The following is a 16,999-nucleotide window of genomic DNA, read 5'->3' as shown; positions in this document are numbered from 1 at the left end:
GGAATAGGTGAGGGGGCACACAGCCCCTTAGTGGGCTGGTTTGGCCCCTTCCCTTGGCCCATGAAGCCCCCCCCCCAACACTTGCCGGAGCTCCCGAAACACCTTTCGGTCATGCTGGTCATCACCCGGTACCTCCGGAACACTTCCGGACTCCAAAACCCTTCGTCCAATATATCAATCTTCACCTCCGGACCATTCCGGAACTCCTCGTGATGTCCGGGATCTCATCCGGGACTTCGAACAACATTCGGCAACCGCGCACATACTTTCCCTATAACCCTAGCGTCATCGAACCTTAAGTGTGTAGACCCTACGGGTTCAGGAATAATGCAGACATGACCGAGACATCTCTCTGGTCAATAACCAACAGCGGGATCTGGATACCCATGTTGGCTCCCACATGTTCCATGATGATCTCATCGGATGAACCACGATGTCAAGGATTCAGTCAATCTCGTATACAATTCCCTTTGTCTACTGGTATAGTACTTGCCCGAGATTCGATCGTCGGTATCCCGATACCTTGTTCAATCTCGTTACCGGCAAGTCTCTTTACTCGTTTCGTAACACATCATCCCGTGATCAACTCCTTGGTCACATTGTGCACATTATGATGATGTCCTACCGAGTGGGCCCAGAGATACCTCTCCGTTTACACGGAGTGACAAATCCCAGTCTCGATTCATGCCAACCCAACAGACACTTTCGGAGATACCCGTAGTGCACCTTTAGAGCCACCCAGTTACGTTGTGGCATTTGGCACAACCAAAGCATTCCTACGGTATCCGGGAGTTGCACAATCTCATGGTCTAAGGAAATGATACTTGACATTAGAAAAGCTTTTAGCAGACGAACTATACGATCTTGTGCTAGGCTTAGGATTGGGTCTTGTCCATCACATCATTCTCCTAATGATGTGATCCCATTATCAATGACATCCAATGTCCATGGTCAGGAAACCATGACCATCTATTGATCAATGAGCTAGTCAACTAGAGGCTTACTAGGGACATGTTGTGGTCTATGTATTCACACATGTATTACGGTTTCCGGTTAATACAATTATAGCATGAATAATAGACAATTATCATGAACAAGGAAATACAATAATAACCATTTTATTATTGCCTCTAGGGCATATTTCCAACATGCTGCCCTGCTCCCCGAAAGGATTAATGCCATCCGCGCTTAAACCAAACCATACGTTCCTTGGGTCACTTGCAAACGCAGGCCAGTACTTTCTCTTGATTTTTCTCCACTGCGACCCATCAGCGGGTGCTCTCAACTTCCCGTCTTTCTTATAGTCCTCACTGTGCCATCGCATCAACTTGGCATGATCTTCGTTTCTGAACAGACGTTTCAACCGTGGTATTATAGGAGCATACCACATCACCTTCGCAGGAACCCTATTCCTGGGGGGCTCGCCATCAACATCACCAGGGTCATCTCGTCTTATCTTATACCGCAATGCACCGCATACCGGGGATGCGTTCAAATCCTTGTACGCACCGCGGTAGAGCATGCAGTCATTAGGGCATGCATGTATCTTCTGCACCTCCAATCCCAGAGGGCATACGACCTTCTTTGCTGCGTATGTACCGTCGGGTAATTCGTTATCCTTTGGAAGCTTCTTCTTCAATATTTTCCCCTGTTCAAGAATTCATCCGATTAACCAGTTAACTTGCCGATTAATCCCTACTCGTAGGGTCACCGAGTAGCTGATAAACTCAAAAATCGTTCGATTAATTGATTAAATGGCCGATTAACTTGCTGATTAGTCGACTAATCCCCTACTCACCAGCCAACCGAGCAGCTACCAGTTAACGATTTCCTCAACAATGATATTTTCAGTAGCTTCCCAAATCCTTTGTCAGGCACAGCATTCTCAGCCTTCCACTGCAGCAATTCCAGTACGGTACCGAGCTTTGTGTTGCCATCTTCGCAATTGGGGAGCAACCCTTTTTTGTGATCCTCTAACATGCGATCGAACTTCAGCTTCTCCTTTTGACTTTCACATTGCGCCCTTGCATCGACAATGACCCGGCAGAGATCATCATCATCGGGCACATCGTCTGCTTCCTCATGATCTTCAGCACCTTTCCCCGTTGCAGCATCATTGGGCACATCGTCTGGTTCCTCTTGATCTTCAGCAGCTTCCCCCGTTGTAGCATCACCGTTTTTGGGGGGCACATAGTTGTCATCGTCCTCTTCTTCTTCACCGTCTTCCATCATAACCCCTATTTCTCCGTGCATCGTCCAAACATTATAGCGTGGCATGAAACCATTGTAAAGCAGGTGGGTGTGAAGGATATTTCGGTCAGAGTAAGACTTCGTATTCCCACATTTAGGGCATGGACAACACATAAAACCATTCTGCTTGTTTGCCTCAGCCACTTCGAGAAAATCATGCATGCCCTTAATGTACTCGAAGGTGTGTCTGTACCGTACATCCATTGCCGATTCATCTACGTGCATTATATATAATTAAGTGTCTCAAAAACCATTATAGAACATCATGAGTAGATAATTAAGTGACCAAATTAATAGAAGTTCATCATCACATTAAAACCAAAGTACATACATAGTTCTCATCTAACAACATATAGCTCTCCAGAGCATCAAATTAATTAAACCATACACTGAAACTATGTAAAACATTTCAATGCGAAAACAAATGCGATCATAATCGCAACCAAGGTAACAATTGATCCAACGGCATAATGATACCAAGCCTCGGTATGAATGGCATATTTTCTAATATTTCTCATCTTCAACCCCATTGCATCCATCTTGATCTTGTGATCATCGACGACATCCGCAACATGCAACTCCAATATCATCTTCTCCTCCTCATTTTTTTTATTTTTTCTTTCAAGTAATTGTTTTGTTCTTCAACTAAATTTAACCTCTCGACATTAGGGTCGGTTGGAATTTCCGGTTCAACTACCTCCTAGATAAATAAAATCTATGTCACGTTGGTCGGCATAATTGTCATAAACAATAAATGAACCAAATAGTTATAAAAAGATAATATATACCACATCTGAATCATAGCCAGGACGAGGGCCGACGGGGGCGGATACCAAAACCATCGCACTATATAATAACAAGCAATAATAGAAGTAAGAAAATTAGACAAGTATCTATCTAAAGTAAGAATTTTTTCTTTCAGAAAGAAGATAAGAACAAGAGGCTCACCACGGTGGTGCCGGCGACGAGATCGATGCGGGCGATCGACGACGGTGAAGACGGGAGTGGGACGTGACGGGCCGCTAAACCTAGACAAATCTCGAGGAAAATGGAGCTTTAAGGTCGAGCTTCGAGAGGAGAAAGCTTAACTAGTGTGGCTCGGGCATTTCATCGAACACTTCATGTGCATAGGAGGTGAGCTAGAGCACCACAAAGCCCTCCCCTCGCTGGCCAGAGAAAAACAGAGCACTGGGGTGCTCTGCTCGCGGGCGAGGGGTATATATAGGCACCTCATTGGTCCCGGTTCGTGGCATGAACCGGGACTAAAGGGAAGCCTGTGGTCCCGGTTCAAGCCACCAACCGGGACCAATGGTTGTGGGCCAGGAGCGAGGCCCATTGGTCCCGGTTCGTCCCACCAACCGGGACCAATGCCCCCACGGGGCCCGGCAGGCCCCTGGCCTCACGAACTGGGACCAATGCCCCCATGGGTCCCGGTTCTGGACTGAACCGAGACTAATGGGCTGACCCGGCCTAAACCAAAGCCCTCTTTTCTACTAGTGAACATACATACCAAAAACCTTGTTTGTGAAGTACTTGGATGACTATGTTGAGCGTTTCAACATTCAACCAAAGTATCTCACCAGCGTGGAGTCATCCACATATGACAATGATGAAAAATGTTGGTCCATTGTGGCAAAGGACATGTCAAAGTGCACCACATTCAAGTTCACGGTGAAGTTTCTTGTTGTGGCAAGTGGTGAGAATAGTGCAGAGAATATTCCAATGTTCCCTGGACTGGAAAACTTTCCAGGTGATGTTATCCACTCCTCAAGCTACAAGTCAGGCAAGAGCTACTCTGGCAAGCATGTATTGGTCATTGGATCTGGCAACTCCGGGATGGAAATTGCTTATGACCTTGCGACCCATGGTGCCAACACATCGATTGTTATACGAAGCCCGGTACGTACATGCACTATATATTTTCATAGGTTGCATGAACACAAATTCTTAGTATGGTTATTAATAGAAGAGATGCAATTTTCAGTGTTATTACTAATAGGAAGTATTTCACGTAGAAAAAGAGATGGACTGTTTTATATCACACACAAACAACTAAAAGAATAGAGGAACCACATGACAAAAATTTATTTCTTGAAAGAAGAAATTTTATGAATTTTTTTATCATGCATACTTCAAAAGAGGTGTGACATGTTTTGTGGTTGCAGATTCATGTAATGACAAAGGAATTAATTCGTTTGGGGATGACACTTGCTCACCATCTTCCATTGAATCTAGTGGATAAACTCCTTGTGATGGCCGCGTATTTAATATTTGGAGACCTGTCACAGCATGGCATCACAAGGCCAAAAATGGGTCCAATGACCCTCAAATCAGAAATAGGCCGATCTGCAGTAATTGATGTTGGGACTGTTGGATTGATCAAAAAAGGCATCATCAAAGTAAGTATATTCTTGACATGACATAAATTTATAACATATGTTGATTTGATATGCCAAGTTATCAATGTATTTTTATCTCCTAAAGGTTCAAGGGAGCATTAGTAAGATCAAGGGCAACATAGTTAAATTCCAATGCAGTAAAAGAATGTCATTTGATGCAATTGTGTTTGCAATTGGATACAAAAGCACGACAAATATGTGGCTCAAGGTAATATAGCTTGTGTTTGAACATGTCTGAGTTTGTTTTCTTGATGTAACCATTATTAAATCTGCAAACAAGGTCTATGTGTTTTTAATCCAGAATGGTGAGAGCATGTTAAATGGCAACAGACTGCCCATCCAAAAATATCCGAATCATTGGAAAGGTGAAAATGGGCTCTATTGTGCTGGGTTGGCGAGGAGAGGATTAGCTGGTATTGCAACAGATGCCAAGAATATCGCTAATGACATCAAATCTGTGATGGACTCTATGTCAAGTTAAATCATCTTTTACATGTAGTTTACCATGGCAAGCATGGTAGAAGGTTGATTCTTTGAGAAATATATCCATTGTGTCACCTTTGTATCTAGATTTTAGACAAGTAAATTTATGTTTATTTTAAGGTTCATATGTGCCCCGGAGAGAGATGTACTATTATACTATAATCAAGGGCTTTGTACTCTTATTACGCGGAGAGATTTCTAATTTTGGTTGAACCTACAACTGTGTATTATATTTTACTAGCAAACATGTCTGTGCGTTGCAACGGGGAAAAAAAATTGCGCACGCTCTTAGATCTTTCTTCCGTGCGGCGCGAGCTTTCAACTGGTGTTGCAAAGGAGTGCATCGATGACAAGCGACAACTGGATCACCAATGAAGACGTGGTGGCATGTCATGCACTACACGTATCTTATACATGTCCTCCACATGATGATGGCGTAACGCCCGCCCATGTGCTGCTACCGCCGCAACCAACCCACACATCTTTGTTCTGCTAGAACGAACATCGAGCAGGGCGAAGATGTGGAAAAAATATATTATCATCTCAACGGTCGACCAATCTTGTACAAATGCAGCAAAAATTTAGAGTAGCATCAATGCATCATGGGGGTATTTACTCTCCTTTCATGAACCCATATAAATATAAGCTGATAAAAAATTACGTGTCATATTTCGCAAGCAAATAGTAGATGGTAGATCTTATATACACTTATTTTAAATGTGCGAATATATTAGGATTACTGGCCGACCCACTTATACAAACATTTCTTTTGCAATTTAGACCTTATATAAATTGATTTTTTAGTCTAGATTTAGATTAAAAAGGCGTTTTATATTTTATCACACAGGTAGTATATGGGGCATGAGTTGCCAATCAGTCCATCCTTTTAGTATGCATTTTTTTTCATCTCATCCGTGTTCCTAAAAGTAAAGGTATATTAGTTTGAGACGTTTTTATTAACTATAAAATAAATACACATATATATGAATTTCATCGGTGTTCTGTCATGTTTTTAGCCCAAGCACGTGGACCCATATTGACTTGTCTCTTCGAGGTAGTCAACCTTATCTCTTCACGATAGCTGACCGGCCAAATATTCACATGGATCCACTACCAGCAGCCAGCGCTTTCGTCAAAGCCGAGAAGGAAGTGTTGCTGAATCTTGCCCGATGGGCGGCGGGCTGGAGGGAGCAGCTGGGTGGTCGGCCATACTCGTCTGTCGGCGGTACACCGAGGTGGCGAGACCTCCATCAGCAACCGCGCACTGCTCCTGTTGGAGTGGCGCAGATGGGCACCACCGCGGCGGCTGCACCCCTGTGCACAGCGTCGCCGGCAAACTCCCTTGCCGGACCACCTCACACAGCGCCACTCCGTCATGCGCCGGCCCGCGCCCTTCCTCGCCGGAACCGGCCGGCCCCAGCCTCCAACAACTCTGTCTGGCCTCTCTGCCCTCCCGAGCATAGCTGCCGCGGCCACCTCTCCTCCACCTTGCCGCCGTTCAACGGGGCTATCCTGTCTCTCGCTGCGGTTTTGCTTAGGATTAAGAGGGTGCTCTCTGGGCAAGGGCTGGCCTTATAAAACATAGCTGGCCAAACGGGCCGGCCCGGCCCGGCACGGCACGGCCCATCTTAATCGTGCCTGGCACGGCCCGGCCCACCATGGCATGATTATTAGTCGGGCTGTGCCGTGCCGGCCCGCGTTCTGCCCCCTCCGGCCCAAGCACGGCCCAGGAGCCAAACGGGCCGGCCCGATGGCACGCCAAGCACGCTGGCCCACTAGCCTGATGGCCTGCTAGGTTGTTTCTTGGGCTGATTTTGGCCTGCTGGGCTGCTTTTATGTGTTATATATATATATATATATATATATATATATATATATATCTGGATAAAAAATAAAAAAGATAAACGGGCCGTGCCTTGCCGGCCCGCGTGCCCAGCCTTTAGGCCCAGGCATGACCCAAGGCGGGCCGCGTGCCTGGCACAACCCGATTAGAGCGTGCCGGGCCTGGCCCATCACGTGCCGTGCCAGCGTGCTTGCGGGTCGGCATGCCAGGCCCGGCCCATTTGGCTAGCTATATTATGAAAGGAGACGTTGTAGGTTTTGAGGTAGAGTTCGGTGGGCCGGACCGAGAGTAGTGACTCGTGTGTCTGGTGGTGGTGGTGTCGGCTAACCCCGGCATGTAAATTTGCAATGTAATCGTGGACTCGGGAGTCTTTCCGCTTTCTTCTTTAATGAATGATACGCACACTCGTGCGTATTTGATAAAAAAAAACCTTGCCAACATGGTCGTGGTTTTCGCTTGACTCGCCGGTTCTCAGAGCCCTGGGGTCCGGGCAATGACAGGCGACCTCCCGTGGGTGCTGGCCATGGCCGAGTACAAGCTCGAGCTTGTCTCCCTCCTTCCCTCCTCTTCACTTCCCTAGCGCCGATTCAAGCACATCCAGCCAAGCTCTGCTCCGTCGAGCCCTGGTCGAGCACGTTCCTACTCATCTTTTTTGACATCTGCCTTGGTCGAGCACGTTCCTACTCATCTTTTTTGAGATCTCTTCTTTCTTTCTTTTTTCATCGGGCAGCCAGATACCACAGAGACCCACATCTTACCTCGTTTGTTTATTCCTCGGACAGCTTGTTTTCTCGTTCGAGTGGTCCATATATAAATTGATGATCTTTGATGAAAAGAGACGACGTGGGACTATTTAATTGTGCATTTAGCTAGCCTTTATAAGACATATAATAAGGGAATGGGTTTGAACTCCCGGACAATTGGCTTTTTTTGCGCTCCCGAATCGATGAATAAAAAAGTAAGGTGCATATCTGGCCCAGCTCTGTCCGTGCACCTCGCTCAAGCCCAGGCGCGTACGCTTGGTAATCCCCGTCCCGGAATAAGATAGATATATAGGTCCCCGAATTAGTACCACCTCATCTTTATAAAATCATCTTTAAGCCGGACGAAATCAAAAATATCACCTTGTTTTAATAGTAAATATAGATATAGATATAGATTTACTTGAAATTATATGTGCAAACGGCATGCGCTCAATACTCTATTATCTATACCAAAATCTCTTGTGGCGTGTTTACCCATCAACATACAACTGTAGGAGGTAGTAATCACATCAGCCTAAAATAAATGCATATTTCACTACATCCATCGCCGGTACTGTAGTGCTATTCAGTCTTAGAATTGCACTAGTTATTATCCCGTGCATCTGCATGGGGTAGCTGACGTACTATAAATTATTAAAAATATTTGTGAACATATTTAGAAACTTAAAACTAAAACTTAGAACACCATATGACGGAAAACTACTATTTAGAACGTGTATTTGTGTTTACGTGATATACGTATCCTTAACTGTTGTGGACACAGTTTGTTGTGCCCGAAGCGCAGGGTTTGCAGTATGCAGTAAGTTTTCCATCGGCTGAGATCCAAGGTATCCATCCGCATAGTCTTGGATATAAATTGCTTATTACCTTGCGACCATGGTGCCAATACTTCGATTGTTATACGAAGGCTGATATGTACTACATGCACTATGTATTTTCACAGGGTACATGAACACAATTTTTTAGTATAGTTACCACAGGAAGAGATCCATTTCTTTAGTATTATTACTAATAGAAAATTTTCACATATATAAGAGATGGACTGTTTGATATGACGCACAAACAAACAAACGACTAGAGGAACTACATGACAAAAAGTAACTTTTGAAAGAAGAAATTCTATGAAATTTTGTTTTAGCATGCATGCTTCAGAAGAGGTGTGACATGTCTTTTGGTTGCAGATTCATGTAATGACAATAGAATTTATTCAGTTGGGATGACACTTGCTCACCATCTTTCACTAAATCTAGTGAATAACCTCTTTGTGACGGCAACAAATTTCATATTTGGAGACCTATCGAGATATGTCATCACAAGGCCCAAAACCAAAAATGGATCACAACGACCCTCAAGTTAGAAACCTACCGATCCATAGTGATTGATATTGGGGCTGTTGGATTAATAAAAAAATTCATAATAAGCATATTTGGAATATTTGAAGGAATCTGCCTTATTAGTCATATTTTTTATAGTTGAAAATAATAAGTAGACCTTTTCTCTCATAATGTTGGTTTGTTTTCTAGTTGGCACTTCTAGAGAGATCCTAGTCATCTACCTAGATAATATAGATCTGACTCAAATGCGCAATTATATATTTCAAAAATAAGGCACTTACATGACGAAGAAGGCAGCTACTTGCATATATACTGAATGTTCATTATATTTGAAGGCATAACAAGCAATCATTTGTTGTCTTTTTGGAGAAACAGCGACATTGGATTTATAGAAGTGTCAATGGGAAATATAGAACATCATTTGAATCAGAACAATAAGAAATCCTAAGTACTTTTTTTTACAATGTGAACTAACGGAATAAAGCATATATAGTGGATGAGCTTCTCCAAGTTTTGTCTATCGCTTTTATCAACTGATGACTCATTGGAATTTACTGACTTCCAAGACAAAATATACTCGGATGGCAAAGATTGCCGATGCCAAACTTGAATTAGGTAAAAGCAACTATAACCAGTAACTGAAAGATGATCTTAACACGCTCGTGGGTTGGTGGAGTGTACCTCTGTATTCTGTTTTCCCTTTTCAAAGTAGCACATTTAACTGATGCATTGTTCGTGCAATCTTCAAATCATTCAAAAAAATAATAATCTGAGGCATTGTTCGGCCAGCCTCCTGAGTATGGCATGATGGGCCGTCCCCTTAAGCAAGGAGAAGAAGCAAGCAGGCCCAGCAATGACGAGCGAGGTCTCCACAAGTCCACATGTCCACAGAAACAAAACCCGCCAATCCGACATCCTCCTTCCTCCTCTAGTGTTTTACTACGTTGCGCCGCCGTCTCCCTCCCCACCTCCGTCCCCCGCCGCCCCGCCTCCTACCCGGCAGACCACCACCGAGGCCCGAGCCAGCGGCCATGACCGGCAAGAAGAATAAGTCCTCCAAGAAGCAGCCCAAGGACAGCCGCCTACCGCTCAGTGCCGACGCCGACGCGGTGGCCGACGCCGGGAAGCGCTGTCACTCCGGCGCCGCCAAGCGCCACCAGGCCGAGGAGGAGGAGTTTGTGCCCTCCTCCATCGGCGCCAAGATACTTCGCGAGGCCATCAAGCAGCAGCAGGAGGAGATCCTCCACATACTATCCAGTCTTGGAATGGCACAAATTATCAACCTGTGCAACTACATGGGCTAGCTGACATACTAATAAATTATTAAAAATATTTGTGAACTGATTTAGAAACTCAAAACTAAAACTTAGAACACCATATGACGGAAAACTACTATTTAGAACGTGTATTTGTAGTTACATGATGCTGGTATTCTTATATGTTGTGGACACAGTTTGTTGTGCCCGAAGCACCCAGGGTTTGCAGTATGCAGTAAGTTTTCCATCGGCCGAGATCCAAGGTATACATCCGTCTAGTCTTGGATATAAATTGCTTATGACCTTGCGACCATGGTGCCAATACTTCGATTATCATACGGAGGCTGATATGTACTACATGCACTATATATTTTCATTAGGTACATGAACACAATTTTTTAGTATAGTTACCACTAAAAGAGATGCATTTTTTCGGTATTATTACTAATAAAAAGTATTTCACATATATAAGAGATGGACTGTTTTATATCACGCACAAACAACAAAACAACTAGAGGAACTACATGACAAAAAAATAACAATTGAAAGAAGAAATTCTATGAAATTTTACTCTATCAGGCATGTTTCAAAGAGGCGTGACATGTCTTTTGGTTGCAGATTCATGTGATGACAAGTGAATTAATTTAGTTGGGATGACACTTGCTCACTTTCTTTCACTAAATCTAGTGGGTGACCTCTTTGTGATGGCGGCGAATGTCATATTTGGATATCGATCAAGGTATAAGGCGTCACAAGGCCCAAAACCAAAAATGGTCGAATGACCCTCAAGTTAGAAACCGACTGACCCACGATGATTGAGTTGGGACTGTTGGATTAATAAACCCTTCACCCATCAAACCCTACCACCTCCTTGCGGATGGACGGTGCTTGGACACATTTCAAAACCTGTACTCTAGTAGTCTGATTACCACTATACTTACATCTGGGTGCCGCTTATTTGCGCAGGACATGTTTGACCAATGTTGTGACCACACAAGGGATAACGGGTACTTGTTGCGGGAGGACGCGAAGAAGATGCGGTTGATAGTGAGTGGGGAGTTCCACCAAGAAATGTGGGAGTTCCTTCGCCGGCAAAAATGATCCAAGGGAAGTGTCCATATGGAAAGAAGAGAAGATGCTACTAGTCTTTACCACACGCTCCTTCTTGTGAGGATGGCCTGAATCCACCTACCCAGTAGACAAGTCTTTAGAAAATCCAACTGCAGGAGGCAGAGTGGTAGTCTGGTAGGTGTTGAAATCATTTGGACTCGACGGTCGTAAATCGAATGTAATCATATGTTTGATAGGTTCAGTCTGCAGTTTGCGCCATGCTAAATGTAAGTCACAAAAGTTAGTGGATTATTTTGTTAGGAAAATCAAAATCCGATGAACTGTACGTGCTCCACTTCTCTAGTTCAGTTTTGCATGGAAGTTGCGTACAATTGTGATTAATCTGTGTCAGTCAGTTTGGAACCAGACAAGTTTGCAAAACCGCATCGAGACAGGATTGAAAATTTCAATTTCCAGTAAATTGGTTTATTATCTTTTTAACAAAATATATTAACACTCTGGTGTGTAGAGTTAAAAATACAATGAGCGTTCAATTTGATGTTCAGGCATAGGACAATATGCATGTACCAAAGTTGAAATATGGCCTCACATTAAACGAGTGTTCAGTATAGAAATGAATTTATATTAAAAAAACTGGTTTCAAATATTTGAACTAAAGTTCTAATTTTTTTTGTTCACAACATCGAACGGCTCGTTGTGTTGACACCAAAGTTATGGCAATGGTCGTCAAAACCAAAACTGACCGTCATACAACTGAAACGGAGGCAAAACTAGCCGACAAAACCGGTTAACATGGTTGGTAACAAATCCTTCTGAGATGATTGTTTCCTTTTGTCATCCACATTATATTAACTAGAGAAAATGAAATAGGACTTTGCCTATAAATGTGTGTTTGGAAATCAGACTTATCCTTATCATATCCTATATTGTATACAAAGAGGAACAAACACTTGAATATTATTAGACTAGTAATTGTCATTGGTGATGATGCGGAAGGAAAGAAACATGAAGAACCTTTAATATACACATAAAAAAGATGGTCGATAAGTTTCCAATACCAACAATCGATCAACGGTGTGTTTCCTACCTATTTTGTATCAGTACACACGCTTTCACAACCAACAACGGCTCCATTTTTAGATGGAAATACTCCTACACACTAGGATTACGCCTCAATAAATATTTACCTTTTTCATCCCTCTATCCATAAAACAGATTAGCCCATGAAGGATATCAATATATATATATATATATATATATATATATATATATATATATATATATATATATATATATATATGTATATATATATATATATATACGCCCCCATACACGAGCATGCCATCCAAATTTCATCGAGCAAACACACAAACACTGGACTACCAGCGAACTTATCCCACAACTTTGTCAAGTCTTCTCTTTGAAATGGAGGGTGTTATAGTGTTGATTGTTGGTGCTGGGCCAATAGGCCTCGCAATGGCAGCATGCCTTAGCCAATTCTCAATTCCTTATGCCATCGTCGAGCGCGAGAGCTGCAGCGCGTCACTCTGGCGCAACCACGCGTATGATCGCCTCAAGCTGCATCTCGCAAAGGAGTTCTGTGAGTTGCCACACGTGTCATACACTACTAGGAAAAGGGCTATATATGGAATTGACACTAATGGCGCATCAGACATGTGGTGCGCCATTACTATATACTAATGGCGCACCATGTGTTGGTGCGCCATTAGTGTCCAAATATTAATGGCGCAGCACATCCACGGTGCGCGATTAGTAATTTTTTTTAATTTTTTTTTCCAAAACTACTAATGGCGCACCGTGGGAGTCTCAACGAGTAATGGCGCACCATGCCACGGTGCGCCATTAGTAACTTGGCCACCACTTCCACCGAATACATCCCCCCCCCCCTGGACCGCCTTTTCAGTTTGGAAAAAAATAAAAAAAATGATGAAAATGTCAAAAAATAAAAGAAAATAAGTTTCCCATGTGATATGTGGTCTAGTTGTTGTGAAAATTTACAAATATGAATTTCAACTTTATTTGCGAAATCTCTCGAGAATTTGTAAAATGGGCATAACTTTTGCGTACGAACTCGGATGAAAAAGTTTTTTATATGAAAAATCATCTACTCGAAAACTTTTGCCGAGCTTGTTGTTGTTGATCCGTGCATGCTATGTTGTTGTTTTTTCCATGTCTATCTTCTATGCCATGTCTATTTGTTGGGTGTATGCTTAGTTTGTCATGCAATGCCTCGTAGTGAGTGCATCGAGCTCATAAACATGCCTACTCGTTAACTGTTTTGCCATGCTCCAGTTTTTCACTAAGTCTGAATCGGTTTATGTTTTTGCTATGTTCACATGGTTGCCATTGTATTTTCTGATCTCTTTTGGCTTATGGTCACTAAGGGACTTTTGCTACATGCTTTGAGTAGCTTCATGCCAGGCCTTGCTTTGCCATGATATGTTCCTGTAGCATGTTGTTATCATGCTCTAAACATTGCTTCCTGATGATAATCCCTGACATGCTGTTAATTTCACGAAGTCTGAAACCTGTTATCTTTTGCACTTTTGCCATGCTAGTTTGAGCTTTATATTGAGTGAATTAGCCGTAGCTTAGTGTTCATCTTTTGTCACGCATTTTGAGTGGATCCCTGCTATGTATTTTGTTGCCATGTTTGAGTACTGTAGCATATTTCTCTTGATGCATTTAGATGGCTTCTTGCTGATTATCGCAGACCGGTGCCATATTTGTTTTGCTTGTCATTTCCAAACCGTGCATCCGATTTCGGTGATCTTTATATCGATTTCGACCGAAATCAACTCACCTTTTTAGTGGCACTCTTGGTTTTCCAAGTTGAGGCCAGGTTCAATCATTCCTTTCCAAATCATGCATATGCACCACATACCGCATCCCGCATATCATGTCAAGGAGGCCAGGTTCATGTGTTGGTTGTTTACTATGTTGTTTGCTCCTTTCCGGTGTTGCTTCTTCGGGTTGGTTCCGATAACGTCGTGTTGTGAGGAACCGTTCGACTACGTCCGTTTGTCTTCTTCATGGACTCGTTCTTCTTCCTTGCGGGAATTCAGTCAATATGACCGTACCCTCGAAATCACATCTATCTTTGCTTGCTAGATGCTCGCTCTTTTGCTATGCCTATGCTGCGATACCTACCACTCGATTATCATGCCTCTCATATTGTTAAGCCAAGCCTCTAACCCACCTTGTTCTAGCAAACCGTTGTTTGACTATGTTACCGCTTTGCTCAGCCCCTCTTATAGTGTTGTTAGTTGCATGTGAAGATTGGAGCTTGTTCCATGTTTGGAACATGGTTATTTTGTTGGGATATCACAATATCTCTTATTTAATTAATGCATCTATATACTTGGTAAAGGGTGGAAGGCTCGGCCTTATGCCTGGTGTTTTGTTCCACTCTTGCCGCCCTAGTTTCCGTCATATCAGTGTTATGTTCCCGGATTTTGCGTTCCTTACACGGTTGGGTTATAATGGGAACCCCGTGACAGTTCGCCTTGAATAAAACTCCTCCAGCAAGGCCCAACATTGGTTTTACCATTTGCCACCTAGCCTTTTTCCCTTGGGTTAGGCCAGCCCAAGGGTCATCTTTATTTTAACCCCCCCGGGCCAGTGCTTCTCTAAGCGTTGGTCCAAACTGAGCGATGTCCGGAGCTACCAGGGGCAACTCTGGGCTGGCCCACCCGACGTCTGGCTCATCCGGTGTGCCCTGAGAATGAGATATGTGCAGCTCCTATCGGGATTTGTCAGCACATCTGGGTGGCTTTGCTGGTCTTGTTTTACCATTGTCGAAATGTCTTGTAACCGGGATTCCGAGTCTGATCGGGTTGTCTTGGGAGAAGGAACATCCTTCGTTGACCGTGAGAGCTTGTGATGGGCTAAGTTGGGACACCCCTGCAGGGTTTTGAACTTTCGAAAGCCGTGCCCGCGGTTATGGGCAGATGGTAATTTGTTAATGTCCGGTTGTAGAAAACCTAAAGTTTATCTTAATTAAAATGCACCAACCGCGTGTGTAACCATGATGGTCTCTTATCGGCGGAGTCCGGGAAGTGAACACGGTGTTGGAGTAAATTTTGACGTAGGTTTGTTCTAGGATCACTTCTTGATCATAGTTGTTCGATTGTGCTTTTGCCTTCTCTTCTCGCTCCCTGTTGCGAATATGTTAGCCACCATATATGCTAGTCGCTTGCTGCAGCTCCACCTCATACCTTTTACCTTACCCATAAGCTTAAATAGTCTTGATCGCGAGGGTGTGAGATTGCTGAGTCCCCGTGACTCACAGATACTTCCAAAACTAGTTTGCAGGTGCCGATGATACCGTGCAGGTGACGCAACCGAGCTCAAGGAGGAGCTCGTTGAAGATCTTGTCCTTTGTGTTGTTTCGTTCTAGTTGATCAGTAGTGGAGCCCAGTTGGGGTCAATCGGGGATCTGTGTAGCATTTGGGGTAGTCTTCTTCTATTTTGGTTCCGTAGTCGGGCCTTGATTGTATCTGGATGATGTAATGCTTTATTCATGTAATTGTGTGAAGTGGCGATTGTAAGCCAACTATGTATCTCTTTCCCTTATGTATTACATGGGTCGTGTGAAGATTTCCTCACTTGCGACATTGCTTTCAATGCGGTTATGCCTCTAAGTCGTGCTTCGACACGTGGGAGATATAGCCGCATCGAGGGCGTTACAAAGGTCCCAGCCCCCAAGCCGGTCCCGAGGTGGCGGAGCGAAGAGCTCGGCACTCCGAAGTGGCGACATAGCACGACCAATGCAGGCCCGCAGTGTGACGCCGAAGTCCCCGGTGTGGGTTAATGAAGTGATGACGAAGCCCTCGGTCCAGCCGAGGTGATGTGGTACGTCGATACGCAGAGGTGATAGCACTGCCCGATCCGGATCCTTTATCTGTGCACAGAAAATAGTGCAAGCCGGAGATAATAGGAATAATAATAAAATTAAAAAATGTTGCATAATTAATAATTTATGCAAAGTAATAAAATACATATGGCCTGTGTGCCGAACACTCAATGATGTAGAGCTGTCTCAATGATGCCGAAGTATCCAAGGCAACCGAACATGTCGGTATGGCAACACGACCAACAAGATGATCACGCGAGCCGATTTACGCCGATTGGGACGATGGCGTCGGCTTGCCGAAGAGATCAAGTCGAGGTCCATTTCCGAACCACCATGTGACCTTCGTTAATGCGGCCACCATTTGATAGACCCGCGTACAGATGATGGAACAAACCAGAGTAATAGTTCCTTGGAAAAAATAAACCCAAACAAGCAAAAATTACTAGGATAAATAACACCTAGTTTACTTGTTGTAGCAATCCAAAGAAAGGTGACACCCAAAATTGGGACTCGATCCGCACACCCATTGGCTGATGGGCGATAAAGCGACGGCATGGCGATGCTGGCAAAGGTTGGCTTGCCGAGACAAAGCCCTCGGTCCAGCTAACGTGACGAAGCTGGTCGGCTGGTGACGTCGAAGTCACCGGAGTATGTTGATGAAGAAGTAGCCAAGTCCCCGGTCCAGCCGAGGTGACAGAGCAGGTCGGTGAGGAGATGTTGCAG

At 43.9% G+C, this 16,999-nt stretch overlaps 1 pseudogene; it reads left to right on the top strand.

The window, feature by feature from the left end:
* Positions 1-3,891: 3,891 nt before the first annotated feature.
* On the top strand, positions 3,892-5,130 carry LOC119352415 (annotated as a pseudogene).
* Positions 5,131-16,999: the final 11,869 nt, after the last annotated feature.

This window comes from Triticum dicoccoides, chromosome 2A, assembly GCF_002162155.2.
Source record: "Triticum dicoccoides isolate Atlit2015 ecotype Zavitan chromosome 2A, WEW_v2.0, whole genome shotgun sequence".
In the NCBI taxonomy this organism is placed as follows: domain Eukaryota; kingdom Viridiplantae; phylum Streptophyta; class Magnoliopsida; order Poales; family Poaceae; genus Triticum; species Triticum dicoccoides.
This window is presented reverse-complemented; position numbering and strand designations above follow the sequence as displayed.